Source organism: Acanthaster planci, unplaced genomic scaffold, assembly GCF_054643075.1.
Source record: "Acanthaster planci isolate LZ-2023a unplaced genomic scaffold, COTS_SCS Contig23, whole genome shotgun sequence".
Taxonomy (NCBI): Eukaryota; Metazoa; Echinodermata; class Asteroidea; order Valvatida; family Acanthasteridae; genus Acanthaster; species Acanthaster planci.
Window position 1 is genome coordinate 118,897 of NW_028257647.1, and position 16,384 is coordinate 135,280.

Sequence of the window (16,384 nt, forward strand, 5' to 3'; positions counted from 1 at the left end):
AAAAAATTTTAGAAGCAATTATTCTTGCAGTTTTACTCTTAAAACATGGGGTTACGAACAATTTCCGCCATTTTATCTACTACCTTTTAAAATGAGAAGTTAGAAATGTTGCAAACAGGTCACTTTTTTTAGAACATGGGGGTTAGAACAAATTTAATGTCAATTTTTAAATGCGAAGTTGCAAACAATTCACTTTTTTAATCAAACATTGGGTTTAAAAAAATTTTAGAAGCAATTATTCTTGCAGTTTTACTCTTAAAACATGGGGTTACGAACAATTTCCGCCATTTTATCTACTACCTTTTAAAATGAGAAGTTAGAAATGTTGCAAACAGGTCACTTTTTTAGAACATGGGGGTTAGAACAAATTTAATGTCAATTTTTAAATGCGAAGTTGCAAACAATTCACTTTTTTAATCAAACATTGGGTTTAAAAAAATTTTAGAAGCAATTATTCTTGCAGTTTTACTCTTAAAACATGGGGTTACGAACAATTTCCGCCATTTTATCTACTACCTTTTAAAATGAGAAGTTAGAAATGTTGCAAACAGGTCACTTTTTTAGAACATGGGGGTTAGAACAAATTTAATGTCAATTTTTAAATGCGAAGTTGCAAACAATTCACTTTTTTAATCAAACATTGGGTTTAAAAAAATTTTAGAAGCAATTATTCTTGCAGTTTTACTCTTAAAACATGGGGTTACGAACAATTTCCGCCATTTTATCTACTACCTTTTAAAACGAGAGGTTAGAAAAGTTGCAAACAATTCACTTTTAATCAAACATTGGGTTTAGAAGAATTTTAGAAGTAATTATTCTTGCAGTTTTACTCTTAAAACATGGGGTTAGGAACAATTTCCGCCATTTTATCTACTACCTTTTAAAACGAGAGGTTAGAAAAGTTGCAAACAGGTTAATTTTTTAGAACATGGGGGTTAGAACAAATTTAATGTCAATTTTAAATGCGAAGTTGCAAAGAATTCACTTTTTTAATCAAACATTGGGTTTAGAACAATTTTAGCAAATACACTTGTAATTTTACTTTTTTAAAACATAGTTATTCACATTTTTAACATGGGGGTTAGAACAATTTTAGAAGCAATTATTCTTGCAATTTTACTCTTAGAACATGGGGGTTAGAAAACAAATTTAATGTCAATTTTTACATGCGAAGTTGCAAACAATTCACTTTTTTAATCAAACATTGGGGTCTGAACAATTTTAGCAAATATACTTGTAATTTTACTTGTTTAAAACAGTTATTCACATTTTTAACATGGGGGTTAGAACAATTTTAGAAGCAATTATTCTTGCAGTTTTACTCTTAAAACATGGGGTTACGAACAATTTCCGCCAATTTATCTACTACCTTTTAAAACGAGAGATTAGAACAATTTTACATGAAAAGTTGCAAACAAGCCACTTTTTTTAGAACATGGGGGTTAGAGAACAAATTTAATGTCAATTTTTAAATGCGAAGTTGCAAACAATCCACTTTTTTAATTAAACATTGGGGTTAGAACAATTTTAGCAAATATACTTGTAATTTTACTTTTTTAAAACGTAGTTATTCACATTTTTAACAACATGGGGGTTAGAACAATTTTAGAATCAATTATTCTTGCAATTTTATTCTAAAAACATCAGTTTTAGGAGCAATTACTCCCGTTACATGGAATCAGAAACAATTTCCACCATTTTCTCTGCAGCATTTTAAAACGTACCGCAACGAACAATTTTAAGGGCAAATTTTAAATGTGAATTTGCAAAAAAATTCACTTTTTTAGATCATGGGGGTTAGAACAATTTTAGCAGCAAATATACTTGTAAGTTTACTTTCTTAAAACCTACAGTTAAAAAAATGTCAGGTTGCAAACAATTCACATTTTTACAACATGGGGGTTAGAACCATTTTAGAATCAGTTATTCTTGCAATTTTACTCTTTCAAACCATGAGAGGTTGAACAATTTTAATGGCAATTTTAAAATGCAAGGTCTCGGACAATTCACTTTTTAGGGTTAGAACAATTTTAGCAACAATTATGCTTTTAATTTTACTCTTTCAAGACGTAAGGGTTAGAACAATTTTAGCCATTTTTAGGAACAATTTTAATAGCATGTTGCATGTCCTCCAAGTAATGCCATTCAATTAGAATCTGTTCATTATGGTTTAATTCCAAGTTTAATTAGGGCAGAGGGATCAACATATTTCTACCTGTTTTGTTTTATTTGAAAATACTGAATTTTGAATAAATACCAGAGTAATTGTGAAGTTCTAGTCAGTTATACTCATTTATTGGGGTTAAAATCACATTAGCAGCAATTATGTTTCAACTGTAAAACGTGTGGTTAGGAACAATTTTGGCCATTTTATTTTCTACATTTCCAAAATATGGGATAAGACACTACTTTAACAGTTATGCTTTACCTTACAACGATCAATGAGTCTCTACTACTCTATTAGTCTCTACTAGTAGCCTTTTCACTGGATGAGATTGCAGTCTACACTCTCGTTGCAGTGGTGGCCTGGAACATGGAGACGTGGTGACTGTTTCTATAGCAAAAGCAAACAAGACACACAGAAAAGACAATGAGAATTCTTTACTTCATACAAAATGATGTCTTAAATCTAATTGCAGCGAAGCGCGAGTTTTATCTTAGTGGATCAATCTTCTAACTTTTTCAGTTTATGCCACGTGGAAAATGCTCAAGATCAAAATTGGGTTTACTCTTCATTAATAAATGGGTTAATTAGCCTAACAAGATGGTTTCCTTTCTTGTGCGGAGGCAGCTTGTGCACAAAACCTCACGAGACTCGTCTGAAAAATTCTGAGTGTTTTCTAAGTAAAGACTTAGATTTTCCCTAGTCCATTTAACTGTTCCTGACGCGTGTTAGTTTATGAGTCACTGCCCTGAATAATTAATGGCGTCCGCCTGTGGAACTCCTCGGAAGAAACGAATTTAACAAGGTGTCTCACAGAACGGATCTTGGATTGCAAAAAAGAATGAATCTGCTCGGAATTCTAGTCATTCAAAGGCAACAATAAATTTGTCTCACTGCAAAAAGTGCGAAAAATGCCGTTTCTTTTTAGGGAGTTTTCTTCCAATCAGATTTTCACTGTTTCGTTAACCGGAGATCCGGGGCGTAACCTAACATTGCATGACGAAATCTTATTTTCCAGTCATATTTTAACCTCGACACGTTTTTCAAGAGCCTTTTTGCCAACTACATTCGATACTAAATTCCAAAACGAAGTATATTGTTTGTCTGTTCAGAATTCTGACTTATTTTCCCATGCTGGTAAGAGTGGACTCTGTTAAGTATACGATACAATGCACTTCAGGTCCCAGAAAACGGCCAATAGGGCCTCAGCTTGCATACGAAAAATAAGGTCGGTTACGTCAGTTACCGGAATTGACCACAATCAAATTCATTTTGTGTTAAGGCGCTGAGCGAGTAAAGTTACAGCACTACTCGTGTTCGTGTTCCACAAATTAATTGCAACTTGATAACGCCCGGTCGCATTTTTGCTTTAACTTCGACAAATGGAGTAAAAAAGAAAGTAAACGGACCGGGCCTACGTCGAGGAAGATGGCTTAAAAGGCTACAAAATGCGTTTTCACATTTGATACTTACAGTCATGACACCTCTCTCGTTGAAACTGTTGAAAGTGGCACGGTTTGGATGCCCTCGCGGGAGATATTTCGTAAGGTCAGAGCAGCAAGTGACGAAATGTTGCAAGCTTCCTCGGCGAGGCAAACGTCGATCTAGAAATGCGCATGTTCGGTTACCACGTGCAGGCAAAGGAATTTCAAAATTTGCATAAATGCCCGCCCTACAAAACACATTCTACTCGTATATCGCATGATGCCTTTGCAAATCACAACTGGACCAAATGCGGCGATCGGACGCAACAAATAATTTGAACAGCGTCAAAGAAAATCGTGCGTAACAAATGCTATTCATTCATTTTTAAGTTCGTCTAGGGGAACGTTGAGAGAACGTATCAAAGACTGAACGGCGTGAAGTATGCGCGTTCTTTTATTGCCGAAGTGGGGGCTTTAAATCAAACGAGCCTTTTGTTACTTCTTTTAATTCAATTTGAATTCTCCACACTAAAGACACTCTTGATTCGGGCAAGCTTTTGTTTGTTACATAAGAGACCCCTTGCACCAATACACTGTTTTCAATGGACAAGAAGGGCACAAATTTAAGGACTCTACATTTCAGAGACGGAGGTCGCTCCGCAAAAGCTTGCCCCGAATCACGAGGTATAGCGCAGTATCTTAAGTCTAGGGAATTTGAATTATGTTGGTGTGCAATCACATGACTCACTGTACCAACGTTTGGTCAAATTAAACTCTTAAACGATCTTTCTCGAACTCCTTGGTATTTTTTTAAAGGCATCCAATAAAAGAAGCACTTGGCGAAGCCAGCAGTCGCAGATAAACGTTTATATGGGATCTAAATAAATATACAGGGCATTTTGCCTACAGTGGAATTATCCTACCGAAAAAGTGAACACATTAAACCTCTCTCTTTGCTAATATTACGAAACTAAGTTCTTCAAGATCCTGATTGAGACACTCCGAGAGAAAAAGCAAAAAACTGCGTGAACGTTTTGGAAAAGTAAAGGAACTGATTATTTTGTACACACGAGCGAATAACAATTAAAAAAATAAAACAAAACAAAAAGGAAATAGGCAAATTCAAATAAATCAAATTAAAAATCAACAAACAGCACACACACCTGACAGAGACTACAGTTACAATACCTTTTATTGACATATTCTTCCCGAAATATGTTGCTGGTGTGGGTCAAGGTCAAGTCGATGAAATAAAAAAGAACAAGACATAAATAAGACAACCAAAATAAGACAACTATTTTAGCCTTATTATTGACCTACCAAAGGTGAGGGCGGAGGCAAAAGAGGCATTTTATTGATACAGAGAAAAACATTAGGGTTCCGTTTTATTTTCCTTCCTTCTGATGGTATATTCTAGAAAGGCCATTAAACATTGCGTGACAAAAGATTAAAAATTTATGGGCCCACCCCTCCCCCACAAAAAAATGTAGCTGTCCCCTTTCAAAAAAAGTGTGCCCCAAATCTGCCCATACCCAAGGTTTACGTTTCCAGCTCCTTGTGCATACTTTCCGAAGATGTACACAAAATATACATGAAGCTAAATGTTAACAGAACGTGCACTTGGTGCTGGTAAATAAACCCCTTCACCATTTTTGGAGCAAAATAATACTGAGTAATCGAAATAAAGGTTTCACAACCTTTAGTTAGTTACATGTACTTTTAATTAAACTGTGTGCTGCTTAAAATAAAAGCTAAACAAAGGATAAGGAAAGACCCATCACCAGTTATTTAAAGAAATCATTAGACAGATTGTATGTAAAAATAAATGATAAATCATTGAGGGAAAATCACTCTGCCTTCTTCGGACTGCGATAAGACAATGACGTGCGGCACTGTCCTGTGACCAGCACAGACGTCTCAAGACATCATGGCCCAGTTGTACAGGTTGCTTGCGCTTAAAAACATAAGGGAAGATTTTATGTGCTTTTGATGGTGACACACTTAACCCCCACACTGGAAACAGGTGTTTACCTTTTGTTATGACAGGCTAATAGCTTTTATTTATCTGTGATTATAGAGATCAATTGAGAGCTCATAAACAAAGCTTTCCCGTGCAACCGTACTTGAAATGTTCAGCTTCAGAAGTTCAGCGTACCAATCCATTACCAATCAATTTTGTATTGCTATTTCTTCATTTTGGATACACCTTAAAGATATAATTTTTGACATCATAAGTAAAACTGACCAACGCACAAATTTCTAATTAAGAAAAGTTTATGACAAAGAACCAGCTTCTTATTTCCTTCATGAATATGCCACACTCAAATATCGTGCACAAATAAGCATTGGGAAAATGTGGAAGCCATAAAGGGCTCTACGGCACAAGCACAGGAAACACACACCTGCAAATGTTGGTGCATGGTGTTTGATGCAAGGGATGCCTGCAATTTCATCGAAGGCTTTCATAGCTACAATATGCAGCACGTTGGTAAACGTTCCTGGTTTTGCCACATTTTCACCCCTATCACTGATACTGCAATATTTTCAGCAATTTTCCAACCCGTACTCTTGCTTTTTTATGCATGAACATTTGTGCAAGAAACCAATGATGATGAAACATTCGACTGCTAGAGGTTGATCTCAATTTGGTGAGAGATTCCTTGACTCCGACTCACAAGTAGCCATACTGGCAGCACATCTTCCCTGCCGCTTAGAGGTAACTTTGTTGCCGTCAAAGATTTATACAGCTCCAAACTGGTACTTTATAACATAAACAATTTCTGATGTGAATGGAGTAGAACAATTCATCCCTTAGACATCAGATTTTTAAGTTTGAGGTATCAACTTTGATCCCGGGAATTACTGTGAATGTGTTGTTCCTTTTTTTCTGAATTTGGCTCAACAGAAATTGTTCAAAAGGGAAAGAAAGTCAGAAATTTCACTGCACACAATAATTCATCATTTTGCTTCCATTCACGGGTCCAGACGATAATTGTTATAAGGGAAAGGAAGGCTCCAACTTCATAAGTCTGGTTTCAACCCCCCCCCCCAAAATGGAAACACAATGCTAATGTGTGTACGGAACCTGATGGCAGCAAGGCTATGACTGATGGGCAGCATATTGTGTGCTATTCTGCACAAAGGCAAGAGCAAGACAGATGTCAATACACAATATCCTCAGGATAATGGCATGCTTTACCCAGTGATACTTACGTGGGTTATGCACTGATGATGGAGTTAGGAAGGAGGTTTCAATCCGTGCAGAAAACATGCTGGACCCGTGCAATTTGGAGACAAGGGTGCACTTTCAAGAGACATAACATCCATGCAGTTTGAAGCTATTTCGCCACATAGGACCCGTGTTTTCAGTGCTTGTGAGAAAGGACCTCTCGTCGTTTTTTAAAAGAGGTGAAGGAAGGTAGAACGTGAACAAAATTGCAAGACTCAAGCGATGGCGAGCACCCCATATCAGCACCCTCCACATCGGAATCACCGTCACACTGATTAGGCTGCTGGGTTGCATTCCCAGGGCAGGCTTCAGGAAACCTGACAATTCCTAAAGATTACTGTTGTATCAACCTAGAAAAACACAAGCGAAAAGAAGCAAATGTCAGATGCTAGGAAAGTAATCAAACAAGGTCACTTCTGTGACTGTTTACTGCAGTGTGTCAATGGCAAGAATGAAAGCCATAACCACTCAGAATTTGATTCCGACACACGCTAAGACGTAACCTTTTCGTACAAGATTTTCTCAGTCCAAACACTGCATGGTATCTTTGATAAGTGACAGTAGATTGCCTTTGATAAACCTTTGACACACAAATATGTAAGATTTGCTCCAATTTTCTTAATGGCTCAAAGACTGTGGCTTATGATTCATAGCATCGGGTCCTTTTATTTTCCTTTCATACAAAATAATACTGACAGCTTTGAATGGTGCAGTATAACTAACCTCTCCAGGTGATCCGTGGAATGTTTGATTTTCCTGAAGCAAAGCCGAGGAAAACTAGAAAACTCCCTGGATCACCAACAGAGACTGGTTTATAACACCTCTCCCACAGATTCTCTTTAAATGTAATTGGTAACTGATTTATATAATAAAAACACAAATAAAAACTACGTCTTTTTGAACAAACAAAAAAACACTTTTCCAAACTACTTCTTCGCAAAATAATTGAACCAAACTCTTGTTGTGCAAGGTCTTTGCAATGCACGTAATTAGCTGTGTGCACCTCGGCATGCATTTGCACACAATGTCACAGGCAATGAGTACAGTTCTTTGGTAACTGTGGGTATAGTACCTCAGTTGAAACAGGTAGAGTTCTTTTGGACGGGAAATGCCAGATAGCAATAAAGTGAAAGCCACGTGACTGGTTCTTGGCCAATCAAGATAGAGAATCTGTGGAGGGTTTTGTCCAACCTTCTGATCGCATCCATCATGGCAAGCATTACCACTTTTTCTCTGCTTGAGTTAGTTGAATATCTGTGCTGTGTTTGCCCGACCCACTTCAGATCATGGATGGCACGTATTCAGTACAACCTATAGAAAAAAGGGTAAAGCATATCTATCGCTGGCACTACTCAGTTCAACTTACAGCAGAACTAGTTTTCAATGTCAGAAGATTTCTTGGCCCTTTAGAACAGTACATGATCATTAGTTGTTAGCAAGTAAACTTGATACATGGAATTGAGCCAAAGAGAACATGAGCAGGTTATATTATCTCACAAAATTTTGAACATTGAAATATTTTTAGGGTGAACAAAAAATTGTCTTTGAATACAGAATATTTTCTTTGGTACTGAAATAGTTTTAAAAGGAATTTACATTCAGTCACATTGATATTTTGTAAATTCACAATGCAAAGTACTTTGAAAAGGCTGACTTAAAAATAGACTGACGGCAAATTCAAAAGTACATGTAAAGTCTAAAAATTTTTCAATAAATAAACAATGAAACTCATGAAACAAAAACAACAGATCTTCATACCAGGAGTAACAGGCAGAGGTGGTGTCTTGACAACATCCTTGATAACTGCGAATACATCCGGAACCAGCCCATCTCCCATGATGAAAAAATAATGTAGTATTCTGGAAAAGGGATTGGTTTCCAATAATAATACAAATTTCAGTATTCTAATTCATCCTTTGACATCCAACCACTTCCCCTGCAGAAAATCTGCACAATATGGAACACCATTGCTGAGCCCAAGGACTTGTCTTTAGTGTTCTGTGACGTGCATAATTGTGTGGACACTGAGTTTTGATTGTTACTGGATTGATATGTTCAAGAAAGCCTCTCTGAGTGTGCCAAATGCAGGCTCTTTTCTACTGAATAAATCACAGGTAATACTTGTGACTTTTCGGGTGCTCGATTTTAAGTGAAAAGTGGAATTAACCAATCTATACAGTAAAAGTAAATCACCTAGTTCCCAAAACCTCTCACAAACCCAGTACAACTGTGGTCTATCCAAGCATTATTTGATATGATTCACTTGGACTTCAAGCATTATCCTTACCATATCCATGCAACTGATGATCAGTTCTTTCAAGGAGCTGCTCTGGAAGAGACAGTGCAATCACTTGCCCATGGAGTCCATGGCACACTGTGAAAGGTACTTTCTTGGGTGAGTTTCTGTCCAAAAAAACAAATTCAAATAAGCTTCTTGTCATGGATTGCATGTCACAGACCAAATAAAAGCACAGGTGCAATGTACCTGAATAATCTTCCAACCACTTTTTACAGCCCATGACAATTAAATTTTAAGAGACAAAAAGTTACACAACTTACCAATGCAACTTTCAACCTGTGCATATATATACGTTCTAGTGTTTTTTAGAAATTTTATGAAAAACTGCTGCTAAGTTCATAGTCATAGTTATTTTTGTGAATGAACCATTTCTTAAGTTTGATCCTTACATGTACACTTGTTTCTCTGAATTTCAGAATCCTTGTCCACATATATAATTTTAATTGTAATTATAATTATATGATTTCTGCCACAAATATTGACTTTTGAAACAAAAAGATATAGCTGCCTAGATGTACTTTCAATATACAGCTAAAGTAGTTTTTGACTGAGAGTCATTTGAATAATACAGAACAGCGTCACGATAATGAACACAATATAACAATATAACAGCATTCATGCCAAATTCCCTGAAGCGATTACCAGTTACCAAAAAATCCATTCCCCATTCAAATGGGGAGCAACCTGCCTCACAATCTTTTCGGAATGAGGATTTGGGGCAAACATTTCCAACGAAGAAATCAAGTTGAAAAGAAGTAACACTGAAATACATGTATGAGGATTTTCTTCAAGGTATTATCTTCTTCCATATCTCACCTTCGGGGTACTTTTCAGTCATCTCTCAAAAATGCTGGATGGTCATGGTAGTATCCCTTTCTAACTTGAAGCTTTAAAAGATGTATCGGGAACCATCAATTGAAAGCAAAGAAAAACTATGTAATGAAGATTTCTTTAAGTTTAGTGGCAAAAAATAATCTGCCGGCATATGTACTTTCCACTGTAATCTTTTTACAGGGTAAAAATCTTTACCTTTGTAGTGATAACCAGCAAGAGTTTCCACATCAGCGTTGCCCGTACTGCCTCCAGGTACTCAGTGGCTGGTCTACACAGCCACCCATTATACATGTGCCTATGAACGGTGCAGATCATGACACGTGCTGACAGTAGCCCCTCTGAAAGTAAAATTGTCCTTAACTTTCAAGTCATTATCACCAGTCCTTTGCATGTTTCTTTTAAGTAAAGCAAAGTTTCCATGTTCAGTAAATGTACACAGAAAATTCAGGAGCCAAGAGGTACATGTTTGTTCAGTATACCTGTCTGTTACAGCAGTGTTCATTATGCATGTACCAACACTGAATTGTATGATATTACTTCCTGCAATCTTGTATTTTTCAACATTCTGGGACACAGCCAAGAAGCAATATTTGCTACCAAAAGAGGCCAACAACAGTGGCTAAATTCAAGTTCAGCATACGCTGTACGTCCATACACTTCTCAGACTTTGTGTCCAGGCACTGATAAAACATCAGCCAGAGCTGATCAGACAGGGCAACTGCTGTGGCTTATCCCATCAGATATGTCTACGTATACAGATAACCTGACCCTATTTTCATATGTCCTCTTACATGAAGAGACTCAAGACAGTCTGTGTACTTGCACATCCAATTATTTATTGGACAATATATAATGCCATTATCCAAGACTTCAGGACATTCAAGCAGAAGAAATAGCCATTGACATCTTTACCTGATGCAGCCGTTAGGGCAGATGCAGGAGAAACTCAAGTTCTTATCCAAGAGGCATGTTCAAGCATTCTGTCAGGGTTGTGCTACACATAAACATGCTGTGGTGAAAGAACACAAGACAAGGTGTATTTGAATAGACTCATACATGTAGACTTAAGCACACATTAAAGTGGTGAAGGAACACAAGACAATGTGTATTTGAATAGACTCATAGACTCAAGCACACATTGAAGTGGTGAAGGAACACAAGACAATGTGTATTTGAATAGACTCATAGACTCAAGCACACATTAAAGTGGTGAAGGAACACAAGACAATGTGTATTTGAATAGACTCATAGACTCAAGCACACATTAAAGTGGTGAAGGAACACAAGACAATGTGTATTTGAATAGACTCATAGACTCAAGCACACATTAAATAAACTGTATGAAAAATCAGTCTGAAAATATAATCTAGTTCATGCCTGAAGTGACGGGAGTGGGGAACTGGCTCAGACTATATCTATACACATATGATCCCTCATATTTCTGTTGTAAACCTCCAATGAATATTTATTCGGTCTGAGATCTTTCAAGATACTGAAAGTGTCAGTACATATATTTTCAAAATAAATTCCAACCATCGTCAACCCATCCCTACCAAACCCCCCACAACCGGCTGTCACTGACCAAGCCCACACATCCTCGACTGGGCTCAGGTTTTAGGTTCACGTATTACCATACTATAAGTACATGTAGTTACATACATGCACATGGGAAGAAAACTGGGCTCAGGTTTTAGGTTCACGTATTACCATACTATAAGTACATGTAGTTACATACATGCACATGGGGAGAGAAAACTGGGCTCAGGTTTTAGGTTCACGTATTACCATACTATAAGTACATGTAGTTACATACATGCACATGGGAAGAAAACTGGGCTCAGGTTTTAGGTTCACGTATTACCATACTATAAGTACATGTAGTTACATACATGCCGTGGGAAGAAAACTGGGCTCAGGTTTTAGGTTCACGTATTACCATACTATAAGTACATGTAGTTACATACATGCCATGGGAAGAAAACTGGGCTCAGGTTTTAGGTTCACGTATTACCATACTATAAGTACATGTAGTTACATACATGCACATGGGGAGAAAACTGGGCTCAGGTTTTAGGTTCACGTATTACCATACTATAAGAACATGTAGTTACATACATGCACATGGGGAGAAAACTGGGCTCAGGTTTTAGGTTCACGTATTACCATACTATAAGTACATGTAGTTACATACATGCACATGGGAAGAAAACTGGGCTCAGGTTTTAGGTTCACGTATTACCATACTATAATTACATGTAGTTAAATTACATGCACATGGGAAGAAAACTGGGCTCAGGTTTTAGGTTCACGTATTACCATACTATAAGTACATGTAGTTACATACATGCACATGGGAAGAAAACTGGGCTCAGGTTTTAGGTTCACGTATTACCATACTATAAGTACATGTAGTTACATACATGCACATGGGAAGAAAACTGGGCTCAGGTTTTAGGTTCACGTATTACCATACTATAAGTACATGTAGTTACATACATGCACATGGGAAGAAAACTGGGCTCAGGTTTTAGGTTCACGTATTACCATACTATAAGTACATGTGGTTACATACATGCACATGGGAAGAAAACTGGGCTCAGGTTTTAGGTTCACGTATTACCATACTATAAGTACATGTAGTTACATACATGCACATGGGAAGAAAACTGGGCTCAGGTTTTAGGTTCACGTATTACCATACTATAAGTACATGTAGTTACATACATGCCATGGGAAGAAAACTCAGCTCAGGTTTTAGGTTCACGTATTACCATACTATAAGTACATGTAGTTACATACATGCACATGGGAAGAAAACTGGGCCCAGGTTTTAGGTTCACGTATTACCATACTATAAGTACATGTAGTTACATACATGCACATGGGGAGAAAACTGGGCTCAGGTTTTAGGTTCACGTATTACCATACTATAAGTACATGTAGTTACATACATGCACATGGGAAGAAAACTGGGCCCAGGTTTTAGGTTCACGTATTACCATACTATAAGTACATGTAGTTACATACATGCACATGGGGAGAGAAAACTGGGCTCAGGTTTTAGGTTCACGTATTACCATACTATAAGTACATGTAGTTACATACATGCACATGGGGAGAGAAAACTGGGCTCAGGTTTTAGGTTCACGTATTACCATACTATAAGTACATGTGGTTACATACATGCACATGGGAAGAAAACTGGGCTCAGGTTTTAGGTTCACGTATTACCATACTATAAGTACATGTAGTTACATACATGCACATGGGAAGAAAACTGGGCTCAGGTTTTAGGTTCACGTATTACCATACTATAAGTACATGTAGTTACATACATGCACATGGGAAGAAAACTGGGCTCAGGTTTTAGGTTCACGTATTACCATACTATAAGTACATGTAGTTACATACATGCACATGGGGAGAGAAAACTGGGCTCAGGTTTTAGGTTCACGTATTACCATACTATAAGTACATGTAGTTACATACATGCACATGGGGAGAGAAAACTGGGCTCAGGTTTTAGGTTCACGTATTACCATACTATAAGTACATGTGGTTACATACATGCACATGGGAAGAAAACTGGGCTCAGGTTTTAGGTTCACGTATTACCATACTATAAGTACATGTAGTTACATACATGCACATGGGAAGAAAACTGGGCTCAGGTTTTAGGTTCACGTATTACCATACTATAAGTACATGTAGTTACATACATGCCATGGGAAGAAAACTCAGCTCAGGTTTTAGGTTCACGTATTACCATACTATAAGTACATGTAGTTACATACATGCACATGGGAAGAAAACTGGGCCCAGGTTTTAGGTTCACGTATTACCATACTATAAGTACATGTAGTTACATACATGCACATGGGGAGAAAACTGGGCTCAGGTTTTAGGTTCACGTATTACCATACTATAAGTACATGTAGTTACATACATGCACATGGGAAGAAAACTGGGCCCAGGTTTTAGGTTCACGTATTACCATACTATAAGTACATGTAGTTACATACATGCACATGGGGAGAGAAAACTGGGCTCAGGTTTTAGGTTCACGTATTACCATACTATAAGTACATGTAGTTACATACATGCACATGGGGAGAGAAAACTGGGCCCAGGTTTTAGGTTCACGTATTACCATACTATAAGTACATGTAGTTACATACATGCCATGGGAAGAAAACTGGGCTCAGGTTTTAGGTTCACGTATTACCATACTATAAGTACATGTAATTACATACATGCACATGGGGAGAGAAAACTGGGCCCAGGTTTTAGGTTCACGTATTACCATACTATAAGTACATGTAGTTACATACATGCACATGGGAAGAAAACTGGGCTCAGGTTTAAATTTTAGGTTCACGTATTACCATACTATAAGTACATGTAGTTACATACATGCACATGGGAGAGAAAACTGGGCTCAGGTTTTAGGTTCACGTATTACCATACTATAAGTACATGTAGTTACATACATGCACATGGGAAGAAAACTGGGCTCAGGTTTTAGGTTCACGTATTACCATACTATAAGTACATGTGGTTACATACATGCACATGGGAAGAAAACTGGGCTCAGGTTTTAGGTTCACGTATTACCATACTATAAGTACATGTAGTTACATACATGCACATGGGGAGAAAACTGGGCTCAGGTTTTAGGTTCACCTATTACCATACTATAAGTACATGTAGTTAAATTACATGCACATGGGGAGAGAAACCTGTAATGCTAGTATTTGTAATAGTTACAGTAATAAGGAGGTCAGACAAGAAGTCAAAACCTGTACTGGGTCTACTTACAGCAAAAAAAGGATTTTATTTTATACAAATCATATTTCAGTGAATAGGAATATTAAGGAGTGGATGTTAAAATACAAAATTAATGAATTTGCAATCTGATAATATCAATAAACTACAGTGATTTTTAAAAGTGTTCTTGACAACTTAGTTTGACATGTACATCCTCCTCGTTACCAGTAACATCAATTGCATACTTGTTTTATAATTCCTTTTGCATGCTACACTTGACGCCAATGGACAGAATGATCAACTTCAGTTCTATAGTACGATAGGGGTCCCTGGTATCTACAATTCTGGACAGACTTGTTGGGACACTTGGCAATAGCCATACAATCTCCAGCCCCCTCTCCCACTCCCCCGGTCAATGTTGTCCAGCTGGAACACAGACCGTGCGCACACACCCAACACTGAAAAGGGGGTCTGGAGGCCAACCGAGATTTGTCCAGGATTGTAACAGTTGAAGATGTGGCAAACTTGAAACTTTGTAGCTTGTTTGATGACCTAGTGTCATGACTATGGGTATCATTATTCCTTACAAAAGGAACGTTTACATACGGAGGCAGAGACTGTTTTCAAAATTATACATTAGAGCATACAAATGCCATTTATAAAGATAATATACAGATAAAATTGAATTTAACAATACGGTTTTCAGATGCTGGTCGGCCGAAACCCCCTTTGGGACCCGGGGAGAGAGGGTGCTTAATCTAACAGTGCAAGACTGACTAATAATGTTGTTGATTGGCCGGAAGGCTGGCTAACAACCAATTTAGGTCAGTTTGCCTGACCCCACGGACCACTTCCTGGTCCACAAGTTAAGGGAAGGCCTCCACAGAGAATCCCACAAAACCGATGTTCGGTACCCATGTCACAGCAGACCTCCTGTTGATGAGATAGTGGGGGGCCTAGCATCCTCAGAATTTGAGGCCGCTCTTTTTAACGCAGCATTTCAGCTAGCCTTGTTTGGCTTTCTGCGGGTGGGGGAATTTACAGTCCCGTCCAAATCTAGTGATTGTTCCCGCATAGTAGCCTTATGTGATATTCAGTTTGAAAATGCGGCCTGTTCAATTATGATCGTAACCCTAAGATTTTCCAAAACGGACCAAAAGGAAGGCAAAATGGAAAAGTAAGGCTTCATACTGACTGAAACAGACTGATTGTAAGGCTGGGACAATAGGGCAGAGACTATCCAATGTAATAGGACAGCGTACATCCCGACGGCTGTTACACCGCCGACAGCCATGCAATAAGCGTTTGAAAACAAAGTGTTGGGTAATATCCGAAAATTATACAGGCGTAATGTGGAAGCAATAACAGATACATACAAAGCTATGGTAGTGAGAGAATAATTATTGACAGACCAAAATGCAATAAACTGTACCACTTGTTGAAGTGAAAGGTGAGAACCAACACTTTTCTCCAACTGGAGAAAAGGGCAAGTCTGGCAATGGGGGGGGGGCTAGAAAAAGGACCAGCAATACGGCCCAACTGAATCTCCCTGATATTATTGTGTAATAAAGCCTTGTGTTCATGGACGGACTTGAAATTGCCAGCCGAACTAGAGTGTACTCTCAGACCAAAATAGCCTAAACGAAAGACAAACGTGAAACCATAGA

General features: G+C 37.8%; 1 long non-coding RNA gene across 1 annotated transcript; it reads right to left on the minus strand.

The window, feature by feature from the left end:
* Positions 1–781: 781 nt before the first annotated feature.
* On the minus strand, positions 782–10,954 carry LOC147795461 (uncharacterized). Its single transcript, XR_015423872.1, has 9 exons — positions 10,863–10,954; positions 10,146–10,288; positions 9,105–9,220; positions 8,576–8,676; positions 8,041–8,128; positions 6,802–7,167; positions 4,777–4,809; positions 3,638–3,768; positions 782–2,554 (listed from the first exon to the last, which is right to left on the minus strand). It is a non-coding gene; the product is annotated as an uncharacterized LOC147795461 (long non-coding RNA).
* Between the last annotated feature and the right edge of the window lie 5,430 nt (positions 10,955–16,384).